Here is a 17070-nt window from a genome sequence, read left to right as displayed (position 1 = left end):
TTTTTAAATTTTAAATAATTTCATACATAATTTTTTGAGAGAGAGGATGAATTCAGCCCTTATTTCTTATAAAACGTAAAAAATATGGGACGCCCTAGTAGACACTTACGTTATGAGGAAAGGTTATGTATACCTATTTATTTTATACAACATAAATATAAAATTTAAAAAAAAAAATCACTTTTCTGTCATTTTATATAATATTTTTACTATCTCAAAAATACAGGCTACATTAACGGCCATTTATATGTGTGCAAATACATGTTTTCGCTCTGACCATACGACACAGAAAAAGGAAGCACGGTTTGGGGGGGGATTATCAGACATGCGCAGTTGAACATTTTAAGCTAAGCCACGGTAGTTTTCCTATCTGGTACAAACTGAAGCTCAGTTATTTACGCGCTTCCAATTGAGATACACTAACCTTGTGTATATCGTTAACAAGAATCGTGGAAAACGTCTTAACTGGTTCTAGCTGCATTAAATAATTACATAGATCGCTTGATAACGACAAATTAGACAAAGTATGTCCGTTATTTATACCCTATGTGTGTATATGTTAAATAATTTTATGTGTTTATTTATAAAAAGATTTCTATGTATTTTGTAAACTAACATTATATTAATTTTACGCCACACAAACACACATTATTCATGGAAAAGAATATTTAAAATTTAAGTAATTTTTTTTTAGCTTGATGATATCAGCACATAAGACTACAGCTTGTGCATAGGATATGGATATGGAAATGTAATTTTGTAGCGTATGAAAACTGTCATGCCTTACCGGGATTCGAATCGGGGACCTCCGGAAGGCCGAGACCGCTAACACTCCGTCACAGAGATCGGCAGTTACTATTTAGGTTAATAAATTACTATTTAAGTTAATAAATTAAAAAATCATACAAACCTCTGAAAACTTTTATGAAAATTTGTAATCCGCTGAAACGATACGGTTTTACATTTTAAAACGGTCTGTACAAACTTAAAGAAAATTTGATAATGAAATTGCTTAATTTTAATCTACATAATATTAAATTAAATAAATTTAGAACTTATTATATATAAACATATATTATGCTAAGTAAAACTGTGCATTCTAAAATCTAATTTTTTAAAATATTAATAGCTTTCGTAAAGGAAATCATGGATAATCAAAACAAAATGTTTATTAATTAAATGAATTATCCAATGAAAAATATTATATAGACTATTAAACAAAAATAATAAATTTTAACAAAAAGCTTGAAATATAAATAATACAGGATTTAGGAACAAGTGGTCTATTTTAAGCAAAGAAAAAAATAAAAAGAACTAAAAAAGTTTCGTATTTTAAAAGAAAAAAATTATATTTTAGAATAATGTCGATTTAGTATAAATTTCATAAATTTAATATTATAGTAGAAAAAAAAAGTTTCTCACCGATTCTCGAGTTCATTTGATCTCGGATTGGTCAATCAGCTTACCAATACTTCGTTAATCTGACTTAGATATATAAAAATTTCATTTTATTTTACTAACATTTTCTATTAAAAAAAAAAAAAAAAAAATACATTAATGATAACATACATAACGTAACTAAGTGAAAAATTGACTGTGTAGGTAACATAAAATCAAAATTCGAATTTTTTTTATAAAAAAAATTTCTATTATTACAAATACACTTTTAAAAAAATGTACGTTATTAAATCAACCTAAACGCTATGTTTGTTAGTTTTTATTATTTTATTTTCTATCTGAGAACCAAATTGCCGATCTCCGTCATGGAGCGGTAGCTTATCGGACTTTCATTCGTAGATCTCGTGTTCGAATCACGGTTAAACGTGGTATTTTTCATACATTACAAAATCTCAATTTTCTAATTCCTCCGCAAAAGCTTGAGCTCATGTAGTGAATTAATTCATAAAAAATAGAACAAAAAAAATAAAAAACAAAATAAACTGAACAGATTGATTTCTTTCTTATTATTATGAAGAGAGCTCTTCAATACTATTCTACGATAAAACTTAATTATATGAGTTTTCTTGGGAAAAAAAAATATCAGCCTTAAATGTGATGTGATAAACACATCATAAAAATAATTTAAAACTACTTACTTACTTTACTTAGTTTAATTTAGTTAATAGGGTGACCTGATATATCACTATCGATTGGTAAATAGACATCAATTTGATTCGAATAAAGTAATCAATTACTTAAACAGATCGCTAATTATTATTACACCCGATTCTTTTAATTTTAAACACACACGCGTACATATATATTCCCCCACTATTTGTTGTTTTGAAAGGTATATTTTACACATTTATTTACTCTAATCACTCTTATTTAATTTCTTACCTGTTAAAACGAAATAAAATAATAAAAAGGAATTATTAAAATTAGTAGAAAGACTAACTTTCTAGGATATCCCAAAATTGTTCAAGATAATAATATAGTGTGTATATATTACTTAATATAAATATATTTGAAACAAATTACGAATATAAACATATTTCAAACAAAATTATTCACAAAAATGGTTTTTTTTTTATAAACAAAGTGCAGATAATTATTTCATGGTCATCTGATGTGAAACATGAAACAATAATAGAAATAAGAAAAAATAAGAAAGAAATTAGCAGTAAAAAGATAATAAAAAATTAAATTCCCTTGGTAAGTAAATTTCTACATTTCCATATTTAATCATTATACAAGCACACTTTAAACCAGCTAGTATGATGTTAATAATGTTTACGTTCATTTAAACAGAAAAATCTTTCTTTCAAACATTTTTATCTTCTCGTGAATTCAGACAAAACTGGATATTCCGTAATAAAATGATACTTATTTTCTTCTGCTTGAGAATTATTCAAGAAAAATCTCTTTTCTACTAAAAAAAATACTTCTTTTGACTGTGCAACTGCGTTCTAAATTGAACAGTTTTAAAAACCAATTAACCACAAATATTCTCGGTGTTTAAGAAATATAACAATTTAATTCCTCTTTAACATAAGACTAGTGCTGTTCTTTAGTCGAGTTGTATGACTAGAAACAAGTGATTTTCCGATATTGTTCAAAATAACTATAATTTTCATAAAATCAGGCGCAAAATTTGCCTAATAAAAATTAAATGAATAACAAAATGCTTCTTTTTATTATAGAAGGATATTTTTCTATTTAAAACTTCATTCAAAAAGTTATTTGGAATATCGATTCTCCAGTAAATTAAAAATACTCGATTATAATTTAAATGCATATTTAATGTAAAAAATAATGAGAAGAAACAGTGTAGTAGAATAATATTGCTAAAATAATTAATTATAACCTTTGGTTTTCTTTGTTAAGTGTTCTTCAAAAGATATTTCTGAAGTCAGGAGCAATCCAAAATATTCGTAGTTACTGACTGCTTTGATCCGTTCCGCTCCAAACCATCACTTTTCATCTTTAGCCGCTTTATCACATAGTGAAACACAACTGTTCTTAATTTTCATAAGCTTACTTTCAAATTTACTTCAAAAACCAAAAAAAGTAAAACAATTTCAATTAGTTTTAGATTTTTGTTCTAAGAGACCTGAGACAAATTAAGGGTTAATAAGGTGTCGGTAGATGCTTTTAGTTGAGAAATGACTAAAAGTGGCAACATTTTAAAAAAATATTAAAGAAGAAGAATAATCTGCAAGATCATTTTGATATTAAGTAAATAAAATTATATTTGTGTAGTCAGAAGGAGATTACAGAAAACAAAACTAATTTGGTTATAAACGTTTTGTAAGTTTGTATAATACAAAAACATAAAAATAAAAGTAAAAAGAAATAAATTTTTGATGTAAATGATATAATAAGTTATTTAATATTTGTATAAATTAAATTTCGACTCGCCAACAATTTAAAAAGTGTAAATCCTAGTACTATCGGAGCTGTTATTCCATCTTCAGGGATTTTCTAAAATATGTTATTTTAAATTCAAATCAATAATCGTTTTTAAATTAAACTGTTATGTCATAATAGTCGGTCGTCAATAATAAAATTAATTCGTACGTCAATAAGATAGTAACTTCATGCTTGTAAGATGTTTACGACTATTATTCAAATAACAGTCGCAAACATCTTACAAACATGACGTTATTGTCTTATTGACGTACGAATTAATTTTATTCTTGACGACCGACTATTACAAACATAACAGTTTAATTTAAAAACGATTATTGATTAGAATTAAAATTAACATTCCTCAAAATCCCTGTAGATGGAGAAACAGCTCCGAAAGTAGTAAGATTTACACTTTTTAAATTGTTGGTAATTGGAAATTTAATTTATACAATTGTATTACCAACGGTGCCAAATGCTTAGTAAATTAAATCTACCTAATATTTAATTTATTCGTATAAAGAAACTACAGAATTAAGTCCATCTTCAATTAAAAAATGAAACAAAACTTTAAAACATTTACAAAATATATAGAATTTTAAAATTCTATATAAATTACTTTTTTGAAATTAGTATAAGTTATTTAATTTTTTTGGAACTCATAACGTTATATCTATCCAACATGAATATAGTTTTTAATTTTCTTATTCTAATAAGTTCTTTCATTAGAAACGTAACCAAGTTTTTAAGATAATTTTGTTAACCAGTCTTTCTTCCCCATATTTAAAACACGAGACTATGATAAGAACAGACGTGAAGAAAGGTGTTTAACTTTTTTCTCACAATAAATAACTTTAAGTAATCAACGATAATTTTCTTTTGGCTGTACGTTAATGTTTGAATTACGCGTTTGGAACCTGTATCATTATGAGGGATATTTTGAAACAGATTTTCATTATGATACAGGTGTTCAAAGGATCAAAAGCCTACTATTTTCTACCACTGACAATCAGAAGCGGGTATTCTTTAACGTATCAGCTGTTTTTTTACTTTGATTTTAATCTGATGTAGTAGTTAGCAAGCAGAACGTAATCAATCTGAAAGAACACCAATAGGTAATAAGTTTCTAATACACTGTTTATTTTCTTTTTTTAGTTATGTCGCATACTAAGGAAAAAGTATCTTTAAAACCGATCGATATTAAAGAAAAGGCAGAAATTATTACTAATAATCTATTGCCACAATAATGTATTTCTTAATGAATTTTTTGAAAAATTAACAAAATATTCCGAAACAATGTATTCTATCATTAATTTAAATCAATGATCCCAATATTTTCTCAGCCGTAGAAAAAATACGGTATGCAACTCTCTATAATGGTCATTAATGCACTCTTGCGAAGTTTACGACACTCGCTAAGACTCATGTCGTAACTTACTTCGCACTCGTGCATAAACGGCTGTCATTATAGGCTAGTTTTATAATGTATTATTAAAAAAGTCATTATTCATAAGTTTCAACTTTTAAGCCAGCATAAATTATGTCAGTAAATTATTGGTTAGTTATTTTAATCTGAAGGAGACTTCTAAACTTAGAAATTTAAAAAGTATTAAAATTAACATTTTATTATTCTAGAGAGATATTTTTTTTAAATATTTTATTTTAATGATGTTTGTTTTATTTTACTTTATTTTTTTATTAAATCATCATATCAGCTTGGAACTTGTGATTATGAAATGGAGATCTGTTTCATTAATTTACGAGTATTTTATTACAAATGTATTCATGTTGAATTTTTTACTTCCATAATAATTATTGAGAAATTCTACTGATTAAATAATTGTAAAAATATTTACAGTTTACAATGCTTAAAACTTTCATACAGGTTTTTTAATTAAAAATTTATGCTAGACTAAAATTTAAAAAAGGTTTTACATAGTACATATGTGTATGTGTATCTTTTAAATGTATTTACAATTAAAAGTCTGAGGTTATGTTTATTTAATCATTTTGATTTATGTTTGTTTTTTACTTACTGGTAAAAAACTAACATTACAAAAGAATTAATTTCTTTACAATTCTTTTTAATTATAAATATATTTTCATTTATTTACAAAATATAATTTATCGTATTTTTAAAAATAAAATGTATATGGTTGGGGTATTTTAACAAACTTGAAAAAAGATTCTTTGATGTACGAAACTTATGAGATAATAATTTACTTTATTAAAAAATTACTATTTTGTATAAATCTAATTCAAATCCTGTTGTTGTAGTGTAATAATAAATTTATTACAAAACTTTATTGTACATAACACATGTTAAGTTGTAAGTCTGAGTACCGGGAGACCACTTTCCGGTACAGCGAAACAATTGCTTATCCCTAGGGATAAAATTATTGCCACAAGGTATATTGAGGCAGCCTCAAAATAATTAATCCACGAAGACTTCCGTCCGTTTAGTTTCCCTTATATACACTGTTTACAAGATTTACGTATAATTAAACAGGTGTAAACGAATTACCATGGGAATAGTAATATAATATGCGAACAGAAAACCTTGTCCTGACATATTCTATAAATACCGTAGTTCTGTTGAAAATATTGTAGTATTTTTTTCAGGTGTAACTTTTTTTGAAAATGGTTGCAGGAAATTTCCTTCAAGAGCTTATAATGAATTATTTCACGCACTACTTAAACATAAACAGATATTGAGCGATGCAGCATTACAAAGTTTACTTGTCTGTTCGCTCAAACATATATGCATTAACTAAATATACCCGCTTATATAATATATTTAATTATTTTTATATAACATTATTAAAAAAAATTAAATCAGTTATAATAAAATATACGAAAGTTTTGTTATAAATACAGATTTACTGCTATAAAAACGTTCTGTAATACTGCAGGATGTTGGTTTAATTCCGTAATTATAGTTACTTTTAATTCAGTTTCAATATCGGTAAGCCTGTACTTATTAGATCACAGAATTAATTTAATGGTGTTTTTCTCAGGACTGCTAATATTGAGTTAGAACAGAATTGAAATATCTTTACAGGTTAGGTGAATTAATGAGAGTGCTGATATGAGTATTCGTACTTGTTTCTTAACTCCCGCATGTCTAAAAAGAGAAGGGTATCTAATCCTGACTAAGCCCAAATTTATTAAAAAAAAAATTAATATAAATCTCGCACAAATACAAACTTTTTAAAATAAACCATAACTAAACTCTTCAAAAAAAATTAACTTGAACTTGATGTCTAACAGCAACAAAAATAATTGTTTTTTAAGAAAAAAATTCCTCAAATTAAGTTGTTTGTTTATTTAAATTTCTTTCACATTTTTCCTGCAGACATACAATCTTCAGTACATTCCATTAAAAATTGAGAATAGACTATAAAATCCTTCGGTAAAAATTACTGCTTACACACTTTACTAACTCAATTGATACAATAAAAACTTTGTTTTTTTTTGTTCTCTTGTTTAACCTCCGGGTCCGCAGTTAAGCATTACTGAAAAGGATGAGATGAGTAATTTGTAGCGTGTGTGAAAAATGTCATGCCTGACCGGGATTCGAATAAAAATTTAAAATAACAAAATACATACGTCTGAGTGGATTTATAAGCTTATAAATAAAGTTTGAACTGATCTCGAAATTATTTCTGTTTAATTAATTTATTTATATTTCGTAAGTTGGTTTTTTTTTATTATAAAATGCATCATTTAAATTTCATTTCGTAAACAAAACAACAAAAAAAAGTTACGAAGTAATTATTTTTAATAAATTAATTATCCAGTAATTAATTTTAATAAATATTCAATAATCAAATATTTTTACAACAAAACTATGTTTAAAATTACATAACGGCGAATTAGATATATTGCTCAGTAGCATGATTTATTTATTTGAAACAACATAGCTCTAAAATGTGTAAATAATCAATTTTTTTCCGCATAGATAGCGCTGTAGCTCTAGGAGGGAAGTATTGTAATCAGTCCAATTTGGGGATATGCGATTTTCACCGGATTTTGACACCTAAGGAACCCGATAAACCGGATGGAATTTTCCGGATGTTAATGTTGGTATATACGTGTGTGTATTCAGCGTTGGCCTCTAAATCACCTTTTATCTTCAGACCTACAGGACCGATTTTGACCAAACTTGGTCAGATTAGTTCTGTGTATGGGGCATTGATGCCATTAAATTATCAACTTAACAGGTCAAGTGAGTGAGACTGTAGAGCAAAGTCACCCTCAGTATCTCTAGATTTCGCCCGATTAAGGTTATATTTTTCTTCGAGACATTTGTTAGCAATTAAAAAACAACAATACCTGTAAAAAAGGTTTTGCAAAATCGCACCCCTACCCCTAAAAATGCTGTTATAGTAGTCTGCTATGTTGTGACGTCACAGGTGAGCGGTAGAATTAAATAAATTAATAATATTTAAAGTGTAGAAAAGTAACTCTTTTGATGCTGGGTCTCAAACTCGATCGCCCGATTGACTTGGCACCTGATGCGTTAAGCCTCCCGGCTACACTAGTCTGCTGACGGTACATGCGAAATTTGTTCTACGTAAGTTGTGAAATTACATTAGTTTAGTCAGTGTTGAGGTCGCCCCTAGTATCGGCACAAATGCGCGAATTAAATACGGTATGCGCGCGCGTTTTAGTTAGTCATTGAATTAAATAAACGAAAATATATTATATCTGAATAAAACGATAAATATTTTTAATTAAGTTTGTGTGTGTGTGTGTGTATGTGTGCGCGTGCGTAAGCCGTGCATCAGAAACAACGCACAGTTGTCAGCTGTTGTGTTATCTTTTTTTTTATATTAAAAAAAAAAAAAACAATTATTATAATGTAATAAAGTTATCATAGTTTTAATATCCAAAAAACATCGATGTGGTTATATACATTCGGTTGTCAGTATAATATCGTTATCATTATACCTTCGATACAATGCGGGGAAAAATTAGTATTATTTAGTTTCAATGTTATATACCTGTTTGGTACACTAGACTAGAATTCTCCGTTTGATAACAGAGATGTATAGAGGGAATTTATTTTTAATTATACAAATTATAAAAAGATTTTTAATCGTGAAAAATTAAAGTACGTTGATTTTCTTAACTAAAAATTTCTAAATTAAAATTCCTTTCTTCCTCCAAAAATATTAATCTAAAAGAGCAAGTATTTTTATTATTTACCCGGAAAATGAGAGGCGAATAATTAAGGAATTATAAATGTCAGATTTACGTCGAATCCTCTTCTAAATTGGGATACAATACATATGTTTTATTACATTTGAAACTTTTTATTACAGTTCTAATAGAAAGGCAGAAATCATATTTTGTAATTTGATTTTTAAGTGGTATGTACGCGCACACGCATACAAGTGCACTTCTTGAAAGCATCATAATTTCAAACATAATTACAGTTTACCTGAACTACCCGTTTTTGAATGAATGTTTAAGCACTATTTTTTATCGATCTCTATTCTTTCGAGGATATAAAATATTGCGTACCTTCAAATCAAAATGAAATTTAAATTTGAAAGTTTTATTCTTCACTTAAATGTTTCCAGCAGTTCTGAATTACAAACTGGAAATAAGAAACTTCTTTGTTCAGTTTACTTTCTTTGAATGATTTAAAGTGAAATCCTTAAAAAAACCTTTGCTGGAACGTAGCAGTTTGCATCGATACTAAATTTTTAATTTTTGTTGAAAAAGTAAGAAGAATTAGGAAATCTTTGCTAATCCTATTATACCTGTTTATAAGTAAAATAAAAGCTTCAATTGTTTCCGGTTATTTTAATTGAGTCGACATATAGCATTTACTATAATTATATCAAAAAATGTGTGGATATTATAAAATAACTATCAAGAAATCTCCCTTTACTTTTTTTTTAGGAATAGATAATTAAAATAAAAACCTAAGATTTTTTTCATAGAACTTTAGGATTATAATGTATAGTGAATTTAAAGCATTTACAACGAACACAGAAAGCTTCATGATATTTACCCAAATTAAGCAACACCATTTGAATGTTGTTTCACTCATTTAAGAATGATTTCGAAAGTAATTCGTAAACTTGGAGAAAAATATTTTCATGATTATTGTAGGAGTAAATACTGCTGAGGAATTTTATTATACATCTCAATTGGGGTGAGACATCCTGGTTCTATTTCAGTTTGAAACTCGTTTTCATACTCTTAGCTTAGATGTAGTAAAATATTTCTCCTTCTCAGAGCTAGCCTATATCTAATGGTTGACAGACTTCAAGTTTCCAGCTTTTCCTATACTGGAATCACATTTTTTCAACCATTATTTGATTTATTTACTTAGGGGCTATTAGTTAAAATAATATTTATTATTTTACCCGAAAAATCTCATAAGAATTCCTGGAGAAAATTTCAGATGTCTAGCTATTTGAAAAAGCTAACAATTAAAGATGATTAACTAAAGAGTTTATCTTCATTTTATACGTATAGAGTTGCTCTTTTGAACAGAATTTGAAGCATTAAAAAAGTATTTCTGCTAAATAGAAAACTAAAATTTATAAACATATTTTGACAAGATCTATGGTATTTAAACTTGATTTAGTTTAGATAAATAAATAAACATCGTGACTTTATTACATAATACTCATTTTTCTAATCAAAATATGAAATTAGGCAGTTAAAATGTAACACAATGACTCAAATAATACAATTCTAGCGATAAAAGAAATTTTATTATATGGTTAATAAAAGAAACATATTTGTCCTAGGTTCTAGATGTATTAGAGGGCTTAGGGTTTTAAATTCGTAACATATATTACCATTTACTTGATTTTATTATGCGACAGGAAAAGTATTTATATACATGTTTGTGTGGGCGCGCGCGCGGGGTGATGGTTGAAATAACAAAAAGTATATTGATAAAAATATTAAGACCAGATGCAAACTTTACAATGAATGAAATGAACTGCAATTTAAATTGAAAATTTATTCATTCACCTATTCATATATATAAAATTTATTGTTATGAATTTCCATAAAAAAACGAAGATTTCTTTCACTTTATAACCTAATTGTAGTTTTTGTTATATTAATACATTAAAATATGGTTCACTTGTTCTTTTATTGTGCGAGTGTAATATTCATAAATTTTCAACTAAAAATAATCGCACCTCAAATATACTTCAATGGTTACAGTATCGCCATTGTTCAAATACTCATATTTTTATCATTATTTTGTATTATCATTTGTGTATAGAATATTTGAATTTTACTATATCATTTTGGGGGATAATTTTGTCTTATTTTATAGTAAAATATTTCATACTGAGCTGAAAGGTATGTATTTTTACTCGTTTGTGATTGGAATTAAAATAATATTATTATATAAAAAACAATGGCTAATACGGTTAATTTTAAAATTCAATGAACTTTTTTTGTACAAAAAATGTTTTATTATATATAATAATCTATATTACTCTGGATTTTTTCCACCGTTTGATTATAGTCGCATTAATGATAACTGTCATTAGTGACTTAAATAAAACCAAATGATCATAAATAATAATTAAACAATAAACACCAAACTAGGGATAACAAACTGGAACATGAGTAAAAAGTGGGTGGTAAGACTTATTTAAACAAGACCGCTTGACTATTTTCACTGCTCACACAGTACTTCTAAGTGATCTCACGTAAGCAAAACCGTACGTTCTTCATAACATAATCACAAAGAAATGCGACAGTGTTCTGATGTGTTTTTTCCGGCTGGGAAATCTCTCACATCTGAACCCAAGTTTAATTGTCGACAAATAGAACCAAATATTGCCCAATGTACGAGTAATTGGTTTACGGGCCGTTACATTACACGCCTCACAGTTCTGCTGCAAATAGATGGCCGTGGGTTAGCTTGTGTGCCCAATCCTCAGCCGAGTTAGGATGACTTGATCACTTCTGTTGTTTGGGATAAAAGGTTTCTCGAAGACGTACTCGCGGATGCCATGTAAGGCTGTGGACCTACAGCCTAACAAAGCATCCGGGCCATTGAACTTATTCCATTGAGAATGTTGTTTGATTCGGAAATTTTCGTGAAGTCGCTATAAATATCATATTATCAATCAGAATAATATACATACATGTTGCCTAAAACTAAAAATTATATACCATACTAGAAGATAAAAACAAAACTACAGAGTATGTCACACTAGAAGCGCAACCCACAGAAGCTGTACACATCTGTTACTCATTTCACAGATGTAGCACCTACCTAAAATACCAAGCCACCCAGGCTGCCATTCAATACCTATGCAAAGTGTCCGCAGCATCATTGCGCCAAGGCGACCCCCACGCGCCCAGAGAGCCCCCAAGGCGCTCAGCCGAGGGCCTGTCCTCCCACGTGTCCTCCGACGCCTAACTCTTATGCGGATCTCCTTCCAGCTCGTCTCCGAGTGAAATAATATATCTTGCACTTCTTCTGGTGTGAACATATCTTTATGTAAAACATCTAATAGATCTTTTCTCTCACGATCGTATCTTGCGCACTTGGTAGGCGGTTTTCTCCTCGTGGCAGACAGGGCATTCATCGGAATGGTCCAGGCAGAACCTGCACAGGTAGGACTAAACTCTCCATGGCCTGTCAGGAACTGCGTTAAGTAATAATCTAGGGAGCCGTGGTGTCTGCCGCTCCATCGCTTGACATCACCAAGCATCCGATGTGCCCACCGTCCCTTCTCGCACCGGTCCCATCTTCGCTACCATATGTTGTTCATCTCAATCGTTATGTTATTATTTTGCTGCCTTCTCTCTTCTGGTGGGAGAGCTCTAATCTCCCAGCAACGTACACACTAAAAAAATAAACAAAAGGAGTAGCAAGGATAACATCAGAGTTTAACTTCGTTCAGATTGATCAAATATGATAATAAATAAAGCACTTAAATTTATCATAATCTTCTAATATAATTTTAAAAACCTTCATAAAATATAATTTCTTTTTCATTTTTTCATTTCTTAGTTTGTAAAGAATAAAAACAGTTTTCAGTTTCTTTTATAATAATTACAAAATGTTTTTATAAATATAAAATAATTTAAAAAATATTACTTTATATTATTAATGCCATTCAATTAACCGTTGAGCTGAAATGTAGCATCTCTGAATTTCGTCCGAAAAATTCATGTTCATGTTCATGCTCACATTTTCATACGCTAGAAAATTTATTTCTCATAACAAAATAAACAACTAGTTATTGGGCAGCTTTTTGTAGTTTTGAGGAGTAAATAAATAATTTCATTCTAAACCAAATAATAAAAACTTACAAACTGCTAAAAAGTTTTGTCGTACAATAACAAAAACAACAATGTAAATATTACATTTATTTACACAAATAAACGTAAATCAAAGTATAAATAAATATGTGTGTGTATGTATGTATATATATATATATATATATAGATATTCATTACTACTACTACTTAAATATATAACGGTGTCCGAAAAGAACTCCACCGTTTTTAAATATATTTACTTTATTACATTTAGAGTTACAAATGAATGTATTTCATTACATGAAAGTAAAACGTCAAAAGTTAATTGTACCTCTTAATATAACTTAATACCCTTTACAGCCCTGCAGACTGATAATCCACCCACTTTTTTCTCCTTATTGTATATTATACATACAAAATTTCATGTTTTGTAATAAAAAAAAAATAACAAAGTAGAGAAACTTTATCATTTGAAGTATAGAGCTGCCGAATTATGTTGAAAATCAGATAAGTTAATAAAATATAAATGAAGAGCGTTTAAAAGGAACTAGAAAAGAAAGAAAACTTAACAAAATATTTTATAAACAAAGAAAAATGTTAGATTTATATATTTTAGTAACCAGGATTAGTGAAATTTGGATATTACAGGAAATATACGGTAAAAACTATAATGAATATAAGATGACTATAAGAACATATAAAACCTCTCAATGATGTAAAATGTAGGAGATATTTATACAGACTAAAAAATTAGTGGAGAATATAGGGTAGTGGATAAGCCCATCATTTTTACTGATTAACTGCAAAAAAACGCATGCAGCCCAAGGTACGTGATATAATCTTCCTTTCATCTATGGAATTACAAAAAAAAAATCTTATCTAATTCTGAATTTTTACATTGATTTTTCGGGTTTCGAGAAAAAACCGAAACCATTCTGAATAATGATATCTTACAAACGTTAGGGGCTAATATGATTTGATCGGTATGATAATATTTTCAACAATCAAATTACTTCGACCAAATTTACCTGTGCTGTGCTTTCCATTATTGTTTTATTCTCCTATGATAGTAATTTTCAAGTATCCTTAATTAAATATCGTTATTTGTTTTTACAACCATTTTTGTAATCTCTTTCTATTTACCTGTTGCTTCGTTTAAACTGCTATAATTCAATTCACCTATCCATTCACTTGTAATAGATAGATATCGCTTCACTATCGATTTCTTCATAAAACGAATAACTGAAATTCACATTTTATCAATGAATTATTGAACCATGAATTAATTCAATGAATTATTGAATTATTCATTTTATGAATGAATTATTTTTATTTATGAATTATTATCAATGAATTACTGTTTACTATATACGTTAACTTAAAATAAAAAAAATCGTATTGTAAATTACTTTTAAACATGAAGTTCATTCAACCTTGACAAGCTCTAGTGATTGTGGGGCAAAGGTTTTATATAACCTTCTGTTACAAAGCACATAGATTCAAATCCTGTTTAAAGTAGAAAACATTAAAATGGTTTTTAGTCCTGCTTAGGATATAAAACGATTTAACACTTATATACGTTCATAATTATATGTGTTCATTAATTGGGTAATTAAAAGGAGTCGGGTTAAATATTAATCACATCACCTACTACTCTACCTTTGGCTAAAGAATAAATTAAATCTGCTTCACAGTATTGTGAAATAAACTAAAACCTTTATTTAAGAGAGTGAGTAAGTCTAAACAATTTAAGCTATTTATCATATATCCCACATTTATCCTCATAATGGATTACGCAGTAATCAAAAGCACAATTATTAGAAAAAAGTAATACTGTAATTTTATATTTTTGCACGTAAATAAATTCATCATTGTACGTAATTTAAGAATGTAAAAATAGGAAGAGAAGAGATTATGGAGGTAGAAGAATTTTGTTATTTTAGAAGTAGAATTAATAAAGATGGACGAAGCAGGAGCGATATAAAATGCCGAATAGTACAGGCGGAATGAGCCGTCAGTCAGAAGTATAATTTGTTTACATCAAAAATTAATTTAAGCGTCAGGAAAAGATTTTTGAAAGTATATGTTTGGACTGTAGCTTTATATGGAAGTGAAACTTGGACAATCGGAGTACTTGAGAAGAAAAGATTAGAAGCTTTTGAAATGTGGTGCTATAGAAGAATGTTAAAAATCAGATGGGTGGATAAAGTGACAAATGAAGAGGTGTTGCGGCAAATAGATGAAGAAAGAAGCATTTGGAAAAATATAGTTAAAAGAGACAGACATATAAGCCACATATTAAGGCATTTTGGAATAGTAGCTTTAATATTGGAGGGACAGGTAGAAGGAAAAAAATGTACAGGCAAGCACCGTTTGGATATGTAAAACAAATTGTTAGGGATGTAAGATGTAGGGGGTACCGAAATGATATTCGACTAGTCCTAGATAGGGAATCTTAGAGAGCTGCATCAAACCAGTCAAATGACTGAAGACAAAAAAAAAAATTAAGATATAATTTTATAAGATGATCTTGTTAAACATTAATCATACACTTTTGCATTGGGTCGCAAATGTTAATTTATAGAAGCAAAGTTTAACAATGTCTACGGTTTATTTATTTATTTTTTTAATATAACCGTAATCACTTGTACGAATATCATGGACGATGAGAAAGAGGGTCCGGTTTGAGGCCTTTGAGATGTGTATATGGAGGATGGTAAAAGTAAGTTAAACGGATAAAAAAAGAAAATACTGAACAGGATTAAGGAATAAAGAACACTACTGCGGGAAATACACAAAATAAAAGAAAACTGATTAGGACATGTGCACCTGCATTGGAAGGGTCACTAGAAGGAAGAAATTAATAGATAAGATGAAGATTGGAAACTACAAGGAGACGAAGGAAAAGGCTTTAAACAAGGATGGATAGAGACAGGGATGGTGTAAGGGACCTGCTATAAGGTAGAACACCAGATGGTGATGTTGAATGGTAATCAAACTTAGTACTTTATTTTTTATTTTTTGTGGTAGTTTTATTTACATTTATTTATGTAGAACAGGTTTTAAATCTCCAAGTAAGATTTTCCTCTCTTCCGTCAAATAAAGCTTATGACAGCAATTACACAATTCAAAAATATAAATAAATGTCGTAAATATAAAAAGGGACTTAAAAATTTAATTATAAGATAATATTGCGAAATATTAATCAGATACTAACGCATCGGCTAACAAATGTTAATTTATAGAAACAAGGTTGTTACGGTATTTAAGAGTAAAAAATTAATTTCGCCAGTTTTAAAAATTTTCAAAAAAGTGCCCCTCACATAATAGTTGAGTACGCCCAATTTTCCTTCATTCGTCAAGTAGAACCTAAATGAATCAAGTAATACTAGGAATTAATTTTTTTTTTAAATATATATTTTTTACAAACAATATAAAATATTCATTTTCTACAAGCTATAATTATATAAACTGTTGCACATATTGTGGTATAAAAAAATCGATAGAGCAACAAAATATTTTACAAAAGTAAATTAACAACTTATAGTTAAATAATGATCAGGGTTAAGTAAACGTGACATTTCTCTGCTTCTCCACCTTGATCAAAATTTTCGGACTATTAAAAGTTTCAACAGTTGTACAAGTGTCAAATGAAATATTATAAATGTCAGCATTTAAATAGAAATTAACTGAAAAGTAATTTCAAATTTTAAGAAATACAAAAACAGGGATGATTTTCTGTTACAAAATTCTAGTGTGGACATCACTTGACTTCCTTGTACGATTATTAAATTGCATACACATTTTTTTTAAAATAAAAAGTACATAAAATTTTATTTCACTAATAATTTATGATTTCTTTATTATTGTTATTATTTATTATTATTATTATTGCAAAACGGTTTTTGCACTCAGAGGTTAATAGTTACTAATAAATCAATATAATTAAAAAAAAAG

The 17070-nt window shown here is 28.2% G+C and overlaps 1 protein-coding gene across 2 annotated transcripts in view; it reads left to right on the top strand.

Annotated features, from left to right (window-relative positions):
• The first annotated feature begins 399 nt into the window (after positions 1-399).
• The window catches only part of LOC142322917 (parathyroid hormone/parathyroid hormone-related peptide receptor-like), a 496010-nt gene continuing 479339 nt past the window's right edge, over positions 400-17070 (top strand). For both annotated transcript variants that reach the window (XR_012755963.1, XM_075362004.1), the window contains exon 1: positions 400-524. The gene's annotated coding sequence lies outside the window, so the exon portion shown is untranslated. The remainder of the gene's footprint in view (positions 525-17070) is intronic.

This window comes from Lycorma delicatula, chromosome 4 (assembly GCF_047948215.1).
Source record: "Lycorma delicatula isolate Av1 chromosome 4, ASM4794821v1, whole genome shotgun sequence".
In the NCBI taxonomy this organism is placed as follows: domain Eukaryota; kingdom Metazoa; phylum Arthropoda; class Insecta; order Hemiptera; family Fulgoridae; genus Lycorma; species Lycorma delicatula.
Note: the sequence above shows the minus strand (reverse complement) of the source record. Positions and strands in the feature narration are given on the sequence as shown.